This window comes from Aythya marila (assembly GCF_965140915.1).
Source record: "Aythya marila genome assembly, chromosome: Z".
Classification (NCBI taxonomy): domain Eukaryota; kingdom Metazoa; phylum Chordata; class Aves; order Anseriformes; family Anatidae; genus Aythya; species Aythya marila.
This window is the reverse complement of record NC_139080.1, coordinates 67,987,159-68,004,893: the sequence shown is the minus strand read 5'-3', so window position 1 is coordinate 68,004,893 and position 17,735 is coordinate 67,987,159.

Below are 17,735 nucleotides of genomic sequence, written 5' to 3'. Positions count from 1 at the left end.
CTAAGCTGGTTATGTGTTACTTTTAGGTGTATGCCATTATGTTCATTTGCATGGATTTATTTTCAGCAAATAAAATAAGTACAGGATATTAAAGGATTTTGCTAGCTGGTGACATATACTGTGGCATGCATAGACATGTAGTGGGGAAGGTGTCTTCTCATTTAAATATATTACCCTTCAGATAGGTCTTAATTTACCAGGGCTTCGCTCTATACAGGGTTTAAATGCATCTCAAAGTAATTCTCTCACCAATCAAATCCTCTTCACAGCACAAAAACACATAATGAAATAATAGCAGTTTCAGCAAATTTATGTTAAAATTTGCATTAGCATTTCTAGAATGCCTTAATATTTCTGCTATGTGTAGGTGTCACACTTTGTGCCTGTATTTTCCAAACTCTCTCTCCCCCTCCCACACGTTATTGTTTTAGGGAACTTTACACAACTGCCACAACAGGATCCCTATGCTCAGCTCACGTACCCCATGCTGGGTAATAACATGAAAGCAGCCTGTGCTCGTGGAAGTAAGCTGACTTTCTGTGGAGAGCAATATTTACAGAGATGTGAGAGCTGCAGCCAGCACTCTTGCTGTGTGCGTGAGGATGGGCCCCCTGCTGCCTGCAGCTCCTTTCCTTGGCACTTTCTGGTCTGCCCCCTGAGCTTCACCCCCAGCTCCAGCTTGGAAAAAGGGGATTTAGGCTCTCTGAGCCTCCTGTCCGGTGATGCTGTGGAGGCACAGCCACTCATTCATGCTTCTGCCTTGGTGTAGCCCAAGTGAGCTGCCGTGAGCTGAACCGCTCATGCTGATCACAGCTGTGGAGGGCTGAAAGCCAGCATTGTGCCTTCTGCATCCATCCCATGTGGATGATGGTGCTCTGACTGCACTTGCCGGTGTACAGATTGGTTTCAAATTTGTGGTGCAAGTGGAGGGAGAGGCCTTCTTTGCCTCCAGGAATAGCTGATGAACTGGCAAAGCCCAAGAGAAAGCGCTTGGTCTCACAAAGCAAGGTTTGCCTTCTGAGGAGCTGAACCACATTTGTTTTGGTTAGCAAGTGGCAGGACAATCTGAGGGATATGCTTTGGGGGAGGAAGAAAGGAGCACAGGCATATCAAAGGAAAAATTAAACCCCTTTGGAAGATATTAACCACAGGAGCTCCCATGCTCTACCATGGCCAGGAGCTATCAAGCCAGCAGTAGAGGAAGGCCAGGAAAGGGGAACAAACAGAGGGACCTTTCATATTTTACTGGCTGTATACTAAGCAAATTTTCCCTTCATTTCTTCAACATGTCTTCCAAAAACTTAATTGTCCCATCTGGTTTGAATGTTGTGATTAAATGTTTCTATACCAATGCAGCTTGATTTAAGGGCAATTGGAGAGTAATTGGACAACAAAGTGTCCTCCACCAATGGACTGCCAGGTCCATACTGGGACACAGTAGCCAGCATCCAGCTCCTCTGTGTGTGGCTTTTTGTTGATACCGTGCATGTTAGCAGGACTCGAGAAAGAAGATTCCTCCGCCCACTCCAGCTATGTCTGTGTGCACATCCATGCCCCATCATGGCATCAGTTGCCTATGAGCCCTTTCATCAAGTCAGAAACTGTGAGTTTCCTTGGCTGGCAGCCCCAGAGCAACCAAGCCTAGCAGACATCTCAGCTTGTGTCATCCCTGTGTCTCTGACACACTGCAGGAAACCTACAGCACACCCTCATTACAGGAATGCCTGCCCTTTTATTTGGCTCTCCCCAGGGATGTGCACAGGCCCATGGGAGAGTCCGGTGGTCATGTTGGGAGCTGGGAAGCAGGCGTTGTTCATGGTGGGGTAACAGGGCTGGTCAGTGCACTTCTTGTGGGTATTTGCGTGCACAGTGTGAGAGGTGGCTGCGGGGTGCTGGCCATGGTCACAGGGCTGTGTGGGGACCACCAGGTAGGGTGTGCAACCTGCTGGTGGGCATGGAGCCTGTCAAGCCAGCACGTGAGGTGAAGGCAGATGGGTATCAGGGAGGCTGTAGGTCTGGGCCAGCTGCAGCAGAAAGGAGCTGGCCTGGGGCTGTGCTCAGGGCTTGTAGGGCAACCAGGGACACTGGGGATCCAGGAGCAGCTGCTGCAGAGTCTGCCTGGCCACAGGCACTCACTGAAAGGAGAGAATAACCAGGACCAGGCCATCCACACGCTTCCCATTTCACAGAATCACAGAATTTCTAGGTTGGAAGAGACCTTAAGATCATAGAGTCCAACCTCTGACCTAACACTAACAGTCCCCACTAAACCGTATCAATAAGCTCTACATCTAAACGTCTTTCAAAGACCTCCAGGGATGGGTGCTGTGTGCCTACCGGGAATACGTGCTCAGCCTTGCTTCTGGGTGGACTGGGGGACAGGGAGAGGCAGCAACCTCGTATCTGCCAAGCCACCAGTTCAGCAGCTCCTAACACCGGGACTATTCAGTAAGTCACTAATTACCTGACTATGAGGGTAGCAATGGTGCTTATCAGTGTTAGTACAAGCAGGCTGGAAGCCTGGATTAGCATTCCACATAACATTGACAAATTAGAGTTATGGACCGAAAAAAACAGGGTGCGACTCAATAGGGATAAATGTGAGGTGTAACACGTGAGGAATACACCAGCTGCACAAGCAAGGGCAGGGGAATATCTGGCTTCATATGACTTTGAACAGAAATAAGCAGCTATATGCAGACACAAGGCAAGAAGCAGCCCACCTGCCCACAGTACATGCACAGGATTGTGAAGAGACAAGGCACAAGGTGACCACCTTCTGCTTTACCCAGCAAGAAAGTCTGTGAGCTATGGGGTCCATTTCTAGACACTGCACCTCAAAAAAGAGGGCAGCTGACTTGATTAGAGCCAGGTTGGCCATTGGCCGTGGGAGTAGTACAATAGACAAGATGACATGAGACAAGCCGTACAAACTGTGCTTCCTCAGCCATGGAAGAAAAGCCCAGCTGGAGATAGGAGAGCCTTGAAAGGCAAAACAACTTGTGGAGGGTCCATGTGCACAGCATGTTCTGGGACAGGCAGGAAGGACTTGATGGCCACAAGGCCTTGAGGGGAAAACATTGTGTCTGTGGGGCAGCCTGCAAGGGCAGGGAGGTCTGTGGTGCCCCAGGCTAACTTCTCCAGCAGTGAATCCCCCATGCCCAGCTTCCTCTCAGCCCATGGTCCTTTGTAGGCCTCACAGAAAGCCTGAGCCTCCTGCCATTGCTCCTGCCTCTGCTGCTGAAAATCGGCCTCATGGGGTGTGGTAGTGCGGGCCTGGCATCCCTGCCTACACCAGAAGCAACATAAAGACCATGGCAAGTCTGCTGTGGGAAAGCACCAGCACCCCTGGCACACACGGCCCCGTGGTTTCCACCAGCCAAAAGTCATGCCTGCCCTCCAAGGCTGCCTGCTGGGAAAGATGGGGCTTTGAGTGCAGCCACCAGCCAGAGGTAAGCACGCAAAATATTTGTCACCTCCGGGTGCAGTACATATGTCGGGTAGAAAGTGCAGAGTTACAAACCCCTTGTAAATAAGTAATTAGGGCACTTAATGTAATTGAATAGCATAATGAATAGTAGTAATAGAAATGAATTGCAAAATATTCCTGTCCTTCAGAGAAATGCATAGGTATGCAAAAAGCATCTACTGGTGTACGTTACCACGTTTGTGAGTGAGTGTAGATATCAGAGAGACAGAAGGAAATCTTAGGCTTTCCACTCTGGTGTCCTGCTGAGGCAGATTCGGTTCCAGCAATGCACTTTGCAGTATTTTGTTACAAGGACTATCAAAGGTAGATGAAATATATACTTTTTAGACACAGGTCCAAGAGCTGTGGTGGGTATAGGCTGACAGTGCTGTTGCAGCCAGCAGAGGTGTGCCAAGTGCCGCCAGCTGCGTTACCTAATGCACGCATGGGTTAGATCCTGCTCCATCCTCTGTCTCTGCAAGCTCAGCAGGTTTCATCAGCAGTAGGAAAACCTGATGCTCTGCCTGCAGCCCCTCCAGCACTTCTGATCCTTTCAGCTTCTCCCGAGCTGTACAATAGGCCAGGACATTCGTGCTTCAGAGGCAATATAGGACAGGCAGGACATTCCTGCTTTAGGGGTAAGGGTCAGTCTGTTAGAAGAACCATGAAGTGATCAGGCAACATGAAGGAAGAAACCATTTAATTTTCTGACATGAACCTGTTGGAGGTCATTGCTGGGTATCAGAGAGCGTGTTGTAACTTGGCTTCTGCAGGCTGAGGTGTAAAGACATAGCTCATAGTATGTAATTAATATTTATAGAAGTGTCACATACATAGCTTGCAAATTACTATGGGAACCAAATATTTGTGAAGTATAACCCTAAGGAAAGCAGAGCATCTGGATAATTAGCCACTCTACCTTTTTCTTTAATTAAAAAAATACTTTTTTTTTTTTTTTTTTCCTATTAGTGATTTGTCTGCTGTCTGCTGACAGCGTAATTCAGCTGCTCTTGGACTGTATTGCACCCTGTTGATGTTTGGCTGTAATAAGTTCAGTATCAGGAAGGATGTAGAATTTAGTCTTGAAAGTATCTTACTGGTGGAAAACAAGATGGTCCTTTTACTAGCAGAGAGGACACACTAAGGCCAGAGTTAGCCATGCAGTCTGAGCCCAGCTGTCCCTTCTTGCACCCCCAAGATGCTCACCAAGTCCATGTGTGATCCAGGACCTGGCTTCTCACAAGCATGAACACCACAAGAGAGTTGTCTTTGCAGTATATTTGGAGGTGTATTTCATGTGCTCATCTTTAATATAATGCCTTAGGGTAACATCCATAATACTGTTTTATTTTATGTATAATCATCTGTGCAATATACAATTACAGATTTCTGTACAGTTAAATAATGCAGCTGTAAAGCAGAACAATAAATAATATCTGAGGGAGTGAGAAATTAAGAGATACAGGTGAAGGAGAAAATATATGTTTTCAGAGGAGATTTGAAAAGAGATGGGGAGTCAATGGGGCATGTAAACGTGTTCTTTAATCTTCATAAAGGAACTTGTGCTCCAGAAAGATTTTACCAGTTACTAGAGTTGCTCCTTTAGGCTACAGAGGACCAAAACCACCTGGTGTCCTGGGCTGTGAGCAAGTGTCACGCAGCACCCTCTGTCCTGGGGTTGCAATGGACCAGAAGCAGCTTAAGAGATTTCAGAGCAAAGCAAGGATATTCACTGAAGAGATTCATTGAAGAAGAGGTGCAACATAGAGCAGAATGCCTCCTTCTACTCAGCCTGTCCTTTCCCTCAGGTGCAGTCTCATCACTGGGAGTGGTTCCCAGAAGAGCATTGCTCACTCTGGTCTCTTTGCTGTAGTCTGTAACAACATAGTGAGCAATGTGAACAAAGCAGCTCAAGCTGGCAAAACGGAGGAGCACTCAAGCTGACACTGGGAGTGTGTAGGTGCATGCATAAAACATACACACAGGCTCTGAAACATATACTGAAATGCAGAGGACTGAAGAATGAATTTCTACAGTTTTAAAATTAGCATTCTCCTCTCCTCTCCTCTCCTCTCCTCTCCTCTCCTCTCCTCTCCTCTCCTCTCCTCTCCTCTCCTCTCCTCTCCTCTCCTCTCCTCTCCTCTCCTCTCCTCTCCTCTCCTCTCCTCTCCTCTCCTCTCCTCTCCTCTCCTCTCCTCTCCTCTCCTCTCCTCTCCTCTCCTCTCCTCTCCTCTCCTCTCCTCTCCTCTCCTTTCTGCTCTCCCTTTCTTTTGTACGAATATTTTTATGCAAAATAAATAAAATGTTGAAAACAAAACTAAGATTGATAAACAAAACAGCATTTGGCAAAACAGTCACTTTTCTGTTGTTTGTTTTGTGAAAGAAAGGGTCGGATAATTCCTATGTGACCCATAATTCTGGTCTAACAGGCAGGGCTCAGTTGGTTTAACAAAGAGCTAATTCAGGATAGTTGTGAAGTGTAACAAACAGAATAAGAGCAGGGCTATTTCATGAAAGTTTTGAAAGGCATTAGTATTTTTTTCTTCCTTCTGTTCAACTTTTATGTGAATAGAGGCTGAAGTATTTCAGTACTGGGTTAAATATTGCTTGAAACGTCCCCTTTCAAAGCTCTGCGTCCCCTAGGTTTTCCCTGTCATGTCTTCTCTGAATGAATGTGGTTCTTGCTTCTAAGTAAACGAGATGTCTTTGAACTGCTCTTGTTGCTTGGTTTGCCCATGTGCGTGCTGTTTTAGGCTAAAAGCTGTCTGCATTCACGCCTGGCTGCGCTGGAAATTTCCCCTGAAGCCAGTTTAGACGTCCTGCCCTCCCAGGCTGGAGCCCCTGGGGTACTGCTCCCCTTCAGCAATCCCTCCAGGGGTGGCAGGTGCCTCACCCCCCACACCCTCCCTTCCTGGGGTCCTGGTGCTTGGTGTTGTGTGATGGAGGGGGTTGTGTGATAGAGGCAGGGCTGGTTTTTGGAGGGGTGCAACCCGGGCAGCACTCGAGGCAGAAAGCGGTGCCTCACCTAGCCGGAGCTTTAACAGGCACTTTCCCAGCTCGGCTTTGCATGGTTAAACAGAGATTGAACCCTATTACGTGACCTCTTGGGTCCTTGCCTGTCAATTGAGCTGCTTCCCACATGCTGCTCTCCCCATTTACAGCTAGCACCAGACCTTGCCCTCTTAGAAAAGCATCGTGTGAGCGTGACCTACTGCTATTTTAAGTGAAACTCTGCTGTTACCAGCTATTCAGTGACATCTGTAACCACAACCTGCATTTTCCCTCCCTTCCCCAAAGTGGCCTGAAAACCAAATCTGAGATTTAACTTCTCACCTGTGTGCATAATGAAAAAGAGAGATTGTTATTTCTGGGCTGATCCTACCCTGCTTGGTTTGCCTTGCACTGGTGCACAGCGCTCTGTCAAACTCTAAATCTGAATTTGAGGCTTTCCATGCAGGCTGGCTAGGGGAAAAGAGCTGTGCTCTCCCTGACATGTCCCTGGGACATGCAGGCCATGGGTGTTTGCTCCCAATATGCAAAGGATGGGAAAGAATAAAGCAGCCAGCCCTGTTGCCTCTCGCCAGGTGCTCCTCCACATCCCCGTGCTGTGAGTCATGAGCTGGTTGCCAGCTTTGCATTGCCAAAGCTCCTATGTCGGCATCATAATGTCCTTTATGCCCTACTGAAATATGCATGTTAAGTAGTAATAATATAAAGAATTAATGATGCTTATGCTTCTTACTACATGCAACACAATCACTTAAGAAGACATAAGCAAAGCCCTTTTATATCAGAAAATTGTAATTACATCAACATTTGCAGTGGGTCTTGCTCTTTTCAGTGCCTCTGGCAAATGAATCTGAAAATATTTTAGGTGCACACAGGTTTTTCTTCTGAGAGATAAAATGAACAAACCCAATGTACAGGTTCCTACAGTTGTGTTTATTACATTTTTTGCATGTCTGCTAGAAGTTAATCGTAAATGAAAATACTGTTGGTATGAAAACAATAACACTTTTTGTCTGTTCTGATAATTGGTTCATCTGAGACACAGAACAAATTCCTAAATAAAGTAATTTATCATCAGCAAATCTCCTCTTGAGGGACCTACACTAATCTTTCAGCTGTGATCACAGTTTGTACTCATAGATGACACAAAATAACATTAAGAGTGCTCTATCCTACTGTTTTTAAACTTTTTTTTTTTTTTTTCTCCTAAGTGGTCTTTGTCCCCTGACATGTGCACTGCTTGTCTGTCCTGCAGGTGCTTGGTGTGTCAGAGGGGTGCAGCCATCCCACTCTGGGGACAAGGGGAGGGCTGCAGCCCCAGAGGGGATGGGATTTGCAGCTCCCTACCTCTAGAGGAGCCCCATGTCTAAGGCTGTTTTCAGTGAGATGGTGCTGTAGGCAATCGTGAATGAAGGAGCTGGAAATTCAGTGGTTTCAGTTTAAAAAAATAATAATAAAGTAATCAACAATAAGCCTCTTAATGGCAACCTTGGCTAGCAAATGATGAATTGCTTTAGAAATTGCTAAAAACTACCGCTGTATTTAAGAGATCCACTTGATTACATAAACTTCATTAAAAGCTGGTTTTCTGTTTCAGAGCAGCTGCTGCGAGAGCAAGGTCAGAGCCTGGGTGCCAGGCTGGGAAGCAGGCTCTCCCCTCGGCGTGGCCATTAACGGGATGTAAAACCTGAGCTATGTCCCTTAATCTCTGTTCTGCCTTTCACCTTCTTGGATTTCTGACCTGAAACAGCTTTGATAGAAGCAATAGCGACTCACCAGAGCCGTGGCCCCACAGGGCTTAAGGCCAGACATGAGCGCCAAGCAGTCCTAGCCTGGCCCCTGTAAATCACAAGCTATTAAGCTGTCTGGCAGCCCCCGGAACATCCTGCCACTGGTGGGCTTGGCAGGGATGAGCTATCCATGCATCCTGCCTGTATTATCCTGCCCCAGCGGTAGGGTCCTGCATGCCCTCAGATGGTTGAAATGTGGCATTCAATTCAGGACTCAGTCTGTCCTGCTTTTCAGCTGGTGCTGGGTAATCATTAGAGCACTGCCATCACAGATTTCTCACCTGGTTTGGAATATCGATTAAAAACAAACCAAATAATGTCAGACCAAGGCCCAGTCCTGCACAAAACCTGTTAGATCCAACCCCATTCATGCTCTGGGACCTAACGGTGAGCCCATTTGTGGTTTGCCTTCATGTACAGATAACAAAGGATTGTTTTGGTACCAAAACATCCCTGTCTGGGCTTTGCTGTTTTTTCAAAATTCTGAAGGACAATGTCTGCAGATGGAGACTTCAGTATAAATCAGAAACAGTCTCAAGGCAAAACCTCCTTTTATTCTCTTACTGCTTGTACAAAGATACATGAATGTAGATATGGCGAGTGGCTCTACCAGATCTGCTCATAGTCACAGCAATCTGAGCTGTGGTTAAATGAAGATGGACTCACAGAGGGGAGAGTTCACTGCTGCTAATGTTTTCTTGCAAATGATCATTTTCTTTCAAGCTACCCATCAGCATCTCGACCGGGCTGAAGGCTTGAATGATGCCGATGTAAACTCAACCAGGGACACCCAAGGCTCATGATGCACTGTCAGTGCAGGATGCATGGGGACAGCCGGGGGACAGCCACAGACTGCGCCAGAGGGGGCAGGAGGAGGGGTGTGAGCCTTCCTGGCTTGTCTCACGTTCACAGTGTAATTAGGATCACATAAATGCCAGCGCTGTTAACAGCCACAGCAATGACTGTTGTATCAGAAAAATCCCCCCGCCGCCGCCCGCCTCCCAGGTGTTTGCACTTACACATCGCTCCCCATTAAAATGGTCTGCGGGAGGCGCCGGGGGTGTCAGGGCTGGGTGATGGAATTGAATTAGTTTGAATAACTGAATAAGTTTTAGATTGTGGACTGACAGCTTGTTCACATACATTTTAAATGCCCAGCAGCAGCTGCATAATTTGTTTTACCCAGGCACGGCTGCTCACAGCAGTGAGGCAGGGCTGTACATGGCTGCTGCCTGCTTTTAGCCACACTGCCCTCACCATCCCTTCCTTGTGCATCCCTTGGGGGATGAACCGAAAGAAGCAAGATCAAATAGTCAACTAATTCAGTTCATGTGTTTTTCTTTTATATACATATATATTTAATGTGGGGGAATGGGGAGGCCTGCACAGTTTCTCAGGTACCAGGTATCTTCAGATTGCCTTGGGGAGTGCTCTCACTGCAGCCTTGCAGAAGACAGCACATGTTCTGCTCTGGGTCTGCTCATCCCACACAGCACAGCCGTGGTAGTGAGAAGAAAAGAGTTACAGAAAGGCATTCTGTGTATCTTACTCTGAAATCCATATTTGCAGATGAAATGAAGACCGAGAAAGAAGATTTTGAAGAAAAAGTTAATAAATTTTTGTGTAATTGGCACCTGTATAGCACCTTTTATCCATGGTTCTTAAAAGACTTCAGACATATCAATAAATGATACAAGCATAATAACACTTTGGTCTAATAAAGCCATTTTGCATATCCATAAACATGAGGAAAGTGCATTCCTATCAAGATGAATTGTTTTGTCTATAACAGAAAACAGAAAAAAAGGAGCCTGAAACAAAATGGGATGTAGATGCAGAAATCTTTGTTTCCATCTCCTTTGGGTAAAGTTTTTGACAAAATTCGTAGCTTTAGGCAGAAGCATTATTTCATACTTAACTGAAAATACCTGTCTGACTGTCATTTATTACTCATGGTGCTTGTAAAGCCTCCTACACATGATGGACATTTGCCCTCCCTCTTGGTAGCCTGCCAGCAGAAAGGGCTTTACCTCTGTGTAAAGCAGCACTGTGGGGCCTCTCTCTCTGTGATTAGGCTCGCCTGTGGATATTTTATTCTATATGTTACTAATAAGTAAGATGATGTCTGTGAAGTCTTCCTCCCACAAATGCAAAACAGGTGATGGATGGCCATGAACATGGGAGCCACTGCATCCTCAGTCTGCCCTGGAGTTTCAGTTTCTTTTAAAGACAGCATTGTTTCCTTCCATCATCTGAAGTACATATGGGCAAGTTTTGAGTTTTTAATTGAAGCCTTGCAAAACATTTTTCAACTTACTGACAGGAGTTTATGCTTTAATAAGACACAAAGGAAATCAGAGGGAGGAAGGCTACCCAGGGTGACAGGGCTCATTTACTGGGAGCTGCCTTAACCTATAGAGATGTCCTACTGCAGCTGTAAGTCCAACAGCAGGACATCATGTTGCAATGTGGCTATTGCCCTGCCATGGAAGTGGATTCAGAAAAGTTCCAAAAAATTCATATGTCTTCAGTACAATTCGGAAACTCTTTTGGCTTAAGCGCAGGATAATAATAATAATAAAAAAATGAACCTGGCTTGTGAGTGTTTCTATTGTGCATCAAAGTAATTGAAAATGCAGAAATTAAATGGAACTATTCAGAAGGAAAATATCTTAATGCACAAAGGTCTTCAAGTAAGAATGGTACACAAAGTACTTAGCATTAAAACAGTGTTATTTGCCAGTGCTTACCACATAGTGGCATCTGAGATGTTATTCTGATAAACTATTCTAAACAGATGGATTAAGTGTGCCTTCTTAGACCTTCTTGGGAAATGCACTGTTCTTAATTGCAGCAGAATTACCTGCTTTAATGGACATGACAGGATGTGGGTGAATGTGTGCTTGTACTTTAGGCTCTCAAACATTTTCCACACTGCAAGAAGCTGCTTGCTGTTTTTTTGCAGCATCTCCAGGCATTGTCCACCAAGAACACAAGGACCTTGGTTTGGTGGAACAATGAAAAGTGGTTTGGGCAGCTGCAGAGAGACAGTTTCTCCCTGTTGCATCTGAAAATCTCAAGCATGCCTTGTCTTGAAGTTTTAGGGGTGCTTTACAATAGCACAAGCTTTTGAAATGTGGTGAGGGATTAGGATGGTGATAGCTCAGTGAAAATCCTTTTGATTCTGACTGAAACACACAGTTCAGGAGATATGTAAATATACAATCCAAGGAAATTTGTTAGCATCTGACAACAAATCTTGATGCTCTCATATGCAGACAGACAGGCTAACTATGTGTTTTACCATGTAGCTTTGCATTCCCTTTTTCCTTAGCCTGGTAATTTGCCTCCCTTCCTTAATATGTTTTTCGGCTCAGTATTCACTTCAGTTACAGAAGACCTATTTAATTTTTCTATTAAACATAGAGTATTAAAAACACATATAAAGATACAGATACCTGATGGGAATGAGCTAGGCACTCCTCAGTGGTGTGCAATGACAGGACAGGAAGCACTGAGCACACAGTGGAATACATGAAGTTCTTTTTAAACATAAGATTATTTAATTGGTTTTTTGTTTATCTTGCAGTGGAGGAGATCTAATGCAGGAACAGGTCACCCATGGACACTGTGGCATCTCCAGCCATGGAGATACTCGAAACCCATCTGGACACGGTATTGGGCAGCCTGCTGCAGCTGGCGGTGCTGGTGCTGGGGGCTGGATGGGATGGTTTGTGCAGGTGCCTGCCAGTCTCAGCTGCATCGTGAATACATCTGGGTTCTGTAACATGCATAAAAGTGTACTGAAGAGTTATGATGCCAAAACACATCTCAGCGACCTGTGCAAACCCATGACTCTGCCTGGTGGGTCTGGCTTCCTCTCTGGCTTGGTCAGGATCCAGCAGGGACCAAAAACATCCTGAGACGAGAGGAAGGAGGAAGACGGATGTGACTGGGACTGGAGACCTTCTGGCCTCCTTGGCAGCTGCCTCCTTGGCCCCGGTGTTGAGGCAGTAGGCAGGCAGACTATAGGAGGCTGCCACACCTGCATCCCGCCGGTGGCTGACGTGGGGCACCCACAGGACCTTCCCTTCCCTCCCCAAGCCCTGGCAGAAGTGGCAGCCCTTAGGTCCCAAGGGCCACCAGAACTGAGAACAAACCCATACAAATCCTTCCGCAGAAAAACAAGTAGGAAGGCTGTGGGAAGGCCCACTTTGACAGCAGCAGTGCAGCTGATGTCTGATTAGAGAGGTAGCTCACCGAAGCCCAATTATAATCTAGTATCTAATTGCTCCTGGCCAGTTCCATCCCCCCCCAGGCAGGAGGCAGCTGGCTGCCTGCAGTCCTCAAACCCCTCAGGAAAAGGGGAAAAAACTTCTCTGGCTCTGTGGGTTTTTCTCTTTGGCACAATTTGGGAACAAATCACTCATCATTTTTATTGCTGTAAATGTTACGCTTTTTTTTTTTTTTTTTCCCTCTTTACGTGAGGCAACCTCTAATTAGCAGCATGAGCAAACCACCCTGTCTCTCTTAAATGACTTAAATTCCAGCCTGATAAGGTTGTTTCTTTTGTGGGAAGATAACAGTTTTTTAGCCCCATCTACTCCTACCCTCCTTGTGGAAAAGCCTGCTTCCTGGTCCCCAGCAGCACAGCTTCCTTTCTGACTAGTGCTTGATGCCAGTGACCTTCACATCGCAGGGAGTGGTGGCACCACTGATCATCCTTGAAACCCTGGGGCACTGATGAAGCTGGGGAGGGAGCCCCAACCCTGTCCCCGCCACCTTGAGCAGCCCTGGCTTTCCTGGCAAAGCCATGTGGAGCTAAAAAAGGGTCAAAGGTCTGCTTGCACCAGATTCCCCACTGCTAGAAAACCTAGTTTTTGAAGGGTCAGGGAGAGAAGGGAGAAAGGACTTGCGATCATCAGCTCCTGAGCAGTGAACTTCATAAAGGACCACTGCTGAGAACTACTTGCTGTACCAAGAACTGAATATATGCATTTACTTTGTAGTATAATCTCAAGCTGAGTATAGCCTTTTGTTTGCACTTTTTTTTTTTTTTTCTTTTTTCTTTTTTTCCCTGTTGCTGGTGTCTTGGCTGGTGCCCAGTTTGGGACCCATGGTGTGAATGTACCACACTGATGGGGTGTGCAAGACCTGTCCCCCCACGGTATCATGCTGACCCTAACCTGCTCTCAGTCCATGTCTTCCCCTTTCATTCTTCTTCTGCCCTGTAGAAAAGAACATCTTTTGTTCCTTTTGCTTGAAATGGCCATACCTGTGAGCATGCCCTATATGGAAGTCCTTCACACGAGACCATTCTTTTTCTTTTAATAACTTTCCCCCCACTCCATGCCCCCTCTGTTTCAGCCACCTAAGGTTGCCAGATCTGGGGCTGCACCTTTCCTGAAAGCTGTCCACTAAACAAGGCAATTGGGAAGAGGAAGTATCTTCTGGCAGATGACAGTAACCTGAGAACAAGACTCCTGTGGCTGCCCCTTGTCTCTACTGCTGACCTGCAGGTAGATGGGGGCAAGGTGGCTTCAGCCCTCACTTTACCTGCCCATAAAATGGGTCATCCATCCAATTCTCCTGCGTCATTGCCACCACCACTGAAGACCACAAGCACGAGGGCTAGTTGTACCACCCAGAGCCATCCCCGCCCTGTGGCACTGATAAATACCCACCTTCTGCAGTGCTGGCCCCAGGGGTGGTGACTTTCCTGTCCCAGTAGGGGACACAGGTAAAGGTCCCACAGATGCACCAAGTCCTGTCAGTCACAGCTGCAGTACTGTGGTACATGAAGGGTGAAGGGTGAAGACATTGCACGAAGAATACTGACAGGGTGAGCGGTGCCAATATCCTTTCACCTCTGTTGTTAAAGGAATGGCAAAAGAGCACTTAGGTCTTATCCTTTCTCTTATACCTCCTGCTTTAATTTCAATACAATGTAGTCACAGAATTGAAAGACTTATTTTATTTCTTTTAGGCCAACTCTATGAGTGAAGTCCAGCATTGTAGCTAGTAGTCTGATCTCTGGATAGACTTGTTTTTCGTACTTTTATTGAAAAATTATGACGAACAAAGATCCTAGAGTTGTATTTGTTATGCAAAATGGCATGTTCATTTAAAAGCAAACACTCTGGAGACTATTCAGTCTTCTGCCAGTCAGTCTAATGCATTTCACATTCTAACTATTGAGAAAATCCTCTATCATTTTGATTATGGGTGAGATGGCTTCTGGACAGTCTCAGTAAACTATGTAGTGAGCTATTACATTGGGAGACAGAGCCAGAGCCCCGGCATTGCAGGCTAACTCATGGCTTGCCTCCACCTTGGAGAGCCCCTGCCTGAAAGTCAGGTTTCACTGCATTGACTAATGTTGTAGTACGAATAACTCACATTGGAGATGTGGTTGGCTGTATAGGGTTTTTAATCACTAAATGCATGCAGTTAGGGGTTATTTAAATGTACAGCCTAACAATAAAGGGGAGCTGCTGTGAATTATTCAAATCTTCAGTAACAGGGCACCCAGTGTAGGCAGTTTTAGGACAGCGGAGAAGTGAGATGCACTTCTACTAAGACAGTGTTTATATAACAATAGTGCAGCTCCATGGGCTTGATTAACTGTCAATCTTAGAGATGAAATTTCATCTAAATGCATTTCAGCCCTGTTAGTACAGCAGAGCCAGTACACAGGCTGTATCCTGTCACAGGCTGCAGAGCCAGATCCCATTCCTCTATCCTTGGTGAGGAACAGGCTGGTGAGGACAGAGTGAGTGCCACAGAGGGTGACCACATAGGGCTATAGACCTGTGAGCAAAGCTGACAGAAACGAGCCCTGAGCTGTCAGCTAACCTTCACTGGCATGGCACTGCTGTAACCCCATGCAGCTCTCCCAGGTAGGTCCTCGAGGTTCCAGTCCTTCAATGAGGGCTGTTTTTATGGAGGATCTGGGGCCATCTGCTCTGAGTTGGTTTCGAAGAAACTTAGCATGGTTTTCATGTGGTAAGCATACTTTCTTCAGGAAGGACTTTGTCTAGAAAAGCAGTTGTTTGGGTCCAGTGTTAAGCCCAGGAGTTCACTGAATGAAACCATGCCTAAAGCTAAGCATTCCCCTGGATCAGTGCTCAGTTACACTGCTGGCAGGAGTGCCAGCTCTTCCAGGGTGCTCTGTCCTTTACTTCCAGCCACCCTGATGAATTTAGTTCCCCAAAGTTCACATTTCTGCACCAGTGGCAAATGCCAACCCTTGACCTACCAGCTTCTGGGGCTCTGCTGGCCCATTAGGAGCTGAGCTGACACCTGAGGATGCCCTTCTGTGAATTTTAACCCTGGCTGCCAACAACTACAGCACTGAAACATGACAGGAACCTTTCCCAGGACCAGCCCTGGACAGTCACTGTGTGTGCTCCAGTTTGACTCTGCTCCCAGGATGAATGAGAAGGGAAGGCCTGGCAATGATGGCAGGGCAGCGGTGCGGTGCGTGTGGCGTGCACTCCTCAGACTCCATCCTGGTAACATGAGGGTGGCTTCTGGCTGCCCTGCCACTTTCCAGTGATTCTGGGGCTGGACAAAACTGAAAAAAAAACATCATCTAGGACATGTTGGGTGCAGCTGGCAGGGTAGGGGATGTCAGTGCACCTGGCTTGGAGAATAAGGGTCTGTCAGGATTGAGGAAAGGGTTTTTATATTGCACCACTGTTGTCAACTCTAAGATTGTGCTAGTGGTGAGATTAAAAGAAGCCACGTGGAAAAGGCATGCGGGCAGGTAAATTCAGATGTGGCTCTCTCTTGCTTAGATAGAGAGTTGGCTTTTCCCAGCTAGAAACTGCACCATTCTGGGGACACATTGCTTGCACACAGGCAAGGACAAAGTGCTCCTCTCAGAAGGGCAGGTTCCTGAGCTTTAATACCCTGGCCTTTCTGCAACATACCTGTCCAGGTCTCTGATTAGCATTGCAGGCTCCACACTGATGAGAAAACATGCTGGGCCAGGTGTGAAGACTGTGTGAAGCCTGAAATTTTTCTCCGAGGACACCCAGTCGTTGATTTTCCCTTTTCTTAAACAATAGGGCTGTGGGTGAAGAGTCTTGGTTTGGATCAAGATTTTTCTTTTCTGTTTAGAGAAGACATTTGTTTATCAAAGAGAAAAATGCCCTTCAGATTGCGGGTTGCTGTAGTACAGACCTGTGCTGTTCTTGTCGATACCATCAAAAGGTAAAATTGGCCAGTGAAACCAAACACCGCACCAAAAAAATAATAAAAAAAAAAGGGGGTCAGGAGAAACACATGCACACACACAAGTCCTTGAACTTCCACAAAGAGATATCATGTTACATTTTGCAGTGTTTCCTAGGAAACCAGTTTAGTGTAAAACGAACTCTTTGTCTCCTGCTCTTTGCAAAATTGTTTGAACCACCATATCTCATAAAAGGCTGCTTCACAGGCAATTTAAGCAGCATTAAAAAAAGCTCAATCTGCAGTTTGCTGCACCAACAGAGGCAATACCTTTATCAGCAGACTGAATACTTCAGTTTGTTGAGAACTGATAAGATTATGTCATCATTTCTAAGTCAGAGAAATAAAATCTTGGTTCTTCCCATACATACACATAATGTAGAGTGTCTTTCTCTACACAGCAAGTCAGCATTAAAAACAAATTAGAAGTTGTTTCAGGAAGCTGTTGCCAATGCCTTTACTCTAGCATGTTGTGCTTCATTTTTTCCCCTTTGACCACAGAAGATGCTGAAACAGGGTTTCTGTGAGCACGAGTCTCACTCGGTTTTCGCCACCATGTATCTGTGCCTGTGTGCCAATGTGTTGCCGTCCAATCGCCAAAATCCAGAAGGCAGCAGCAGCAGCGGACTTGTGCCCCAAACCACACATGCCCCACATGGAGACCAGGCCAGGAACCTGCTGAGCCCTGTCCGTGCCCATTGCTCTCCCTCATGCCCACTATATGGGGTCTTCTCCTTCATCCTACGGAGGGTGCACATGGGGGCAGGCGGTGCCTGCACTGCTGCAGGCCTGCTGCCCTGTGCTTCCCCAGCACTCTGCTTAAAGAGCTGACCTAGCGAGTTTGGGTCCCTGTCATTTATAGTTGTTATAATTTCCTGTCAGAGCTGCTCTTTTCCTCCCCCCTTGTGATATTGCAGGGTTCAGCTCTATGGCTGATGTGCTCTGACTGCAGCCTGCTAGATTTGTCTTCGTCTTAATATATTATTTATGATGCTATTATTCCTTGCAGCGGACTGCCAGCCACATTCTGCCTACAGTTGCTGGCCTTCCAAATGCATCATGGCCAGCAAAGGAAAACACTGATCTAATTGAATTAACAGTGGTGCTGTTAGCCTTAATAGAGTTTGTCATGAAACACTAAGCAGATGTGACAATGATCTTGGTTAGTCATATTTTTATCCCTACTCCCAGACACGGTAACTGTTAGCTAGATCAGTGGGGAGGATAAT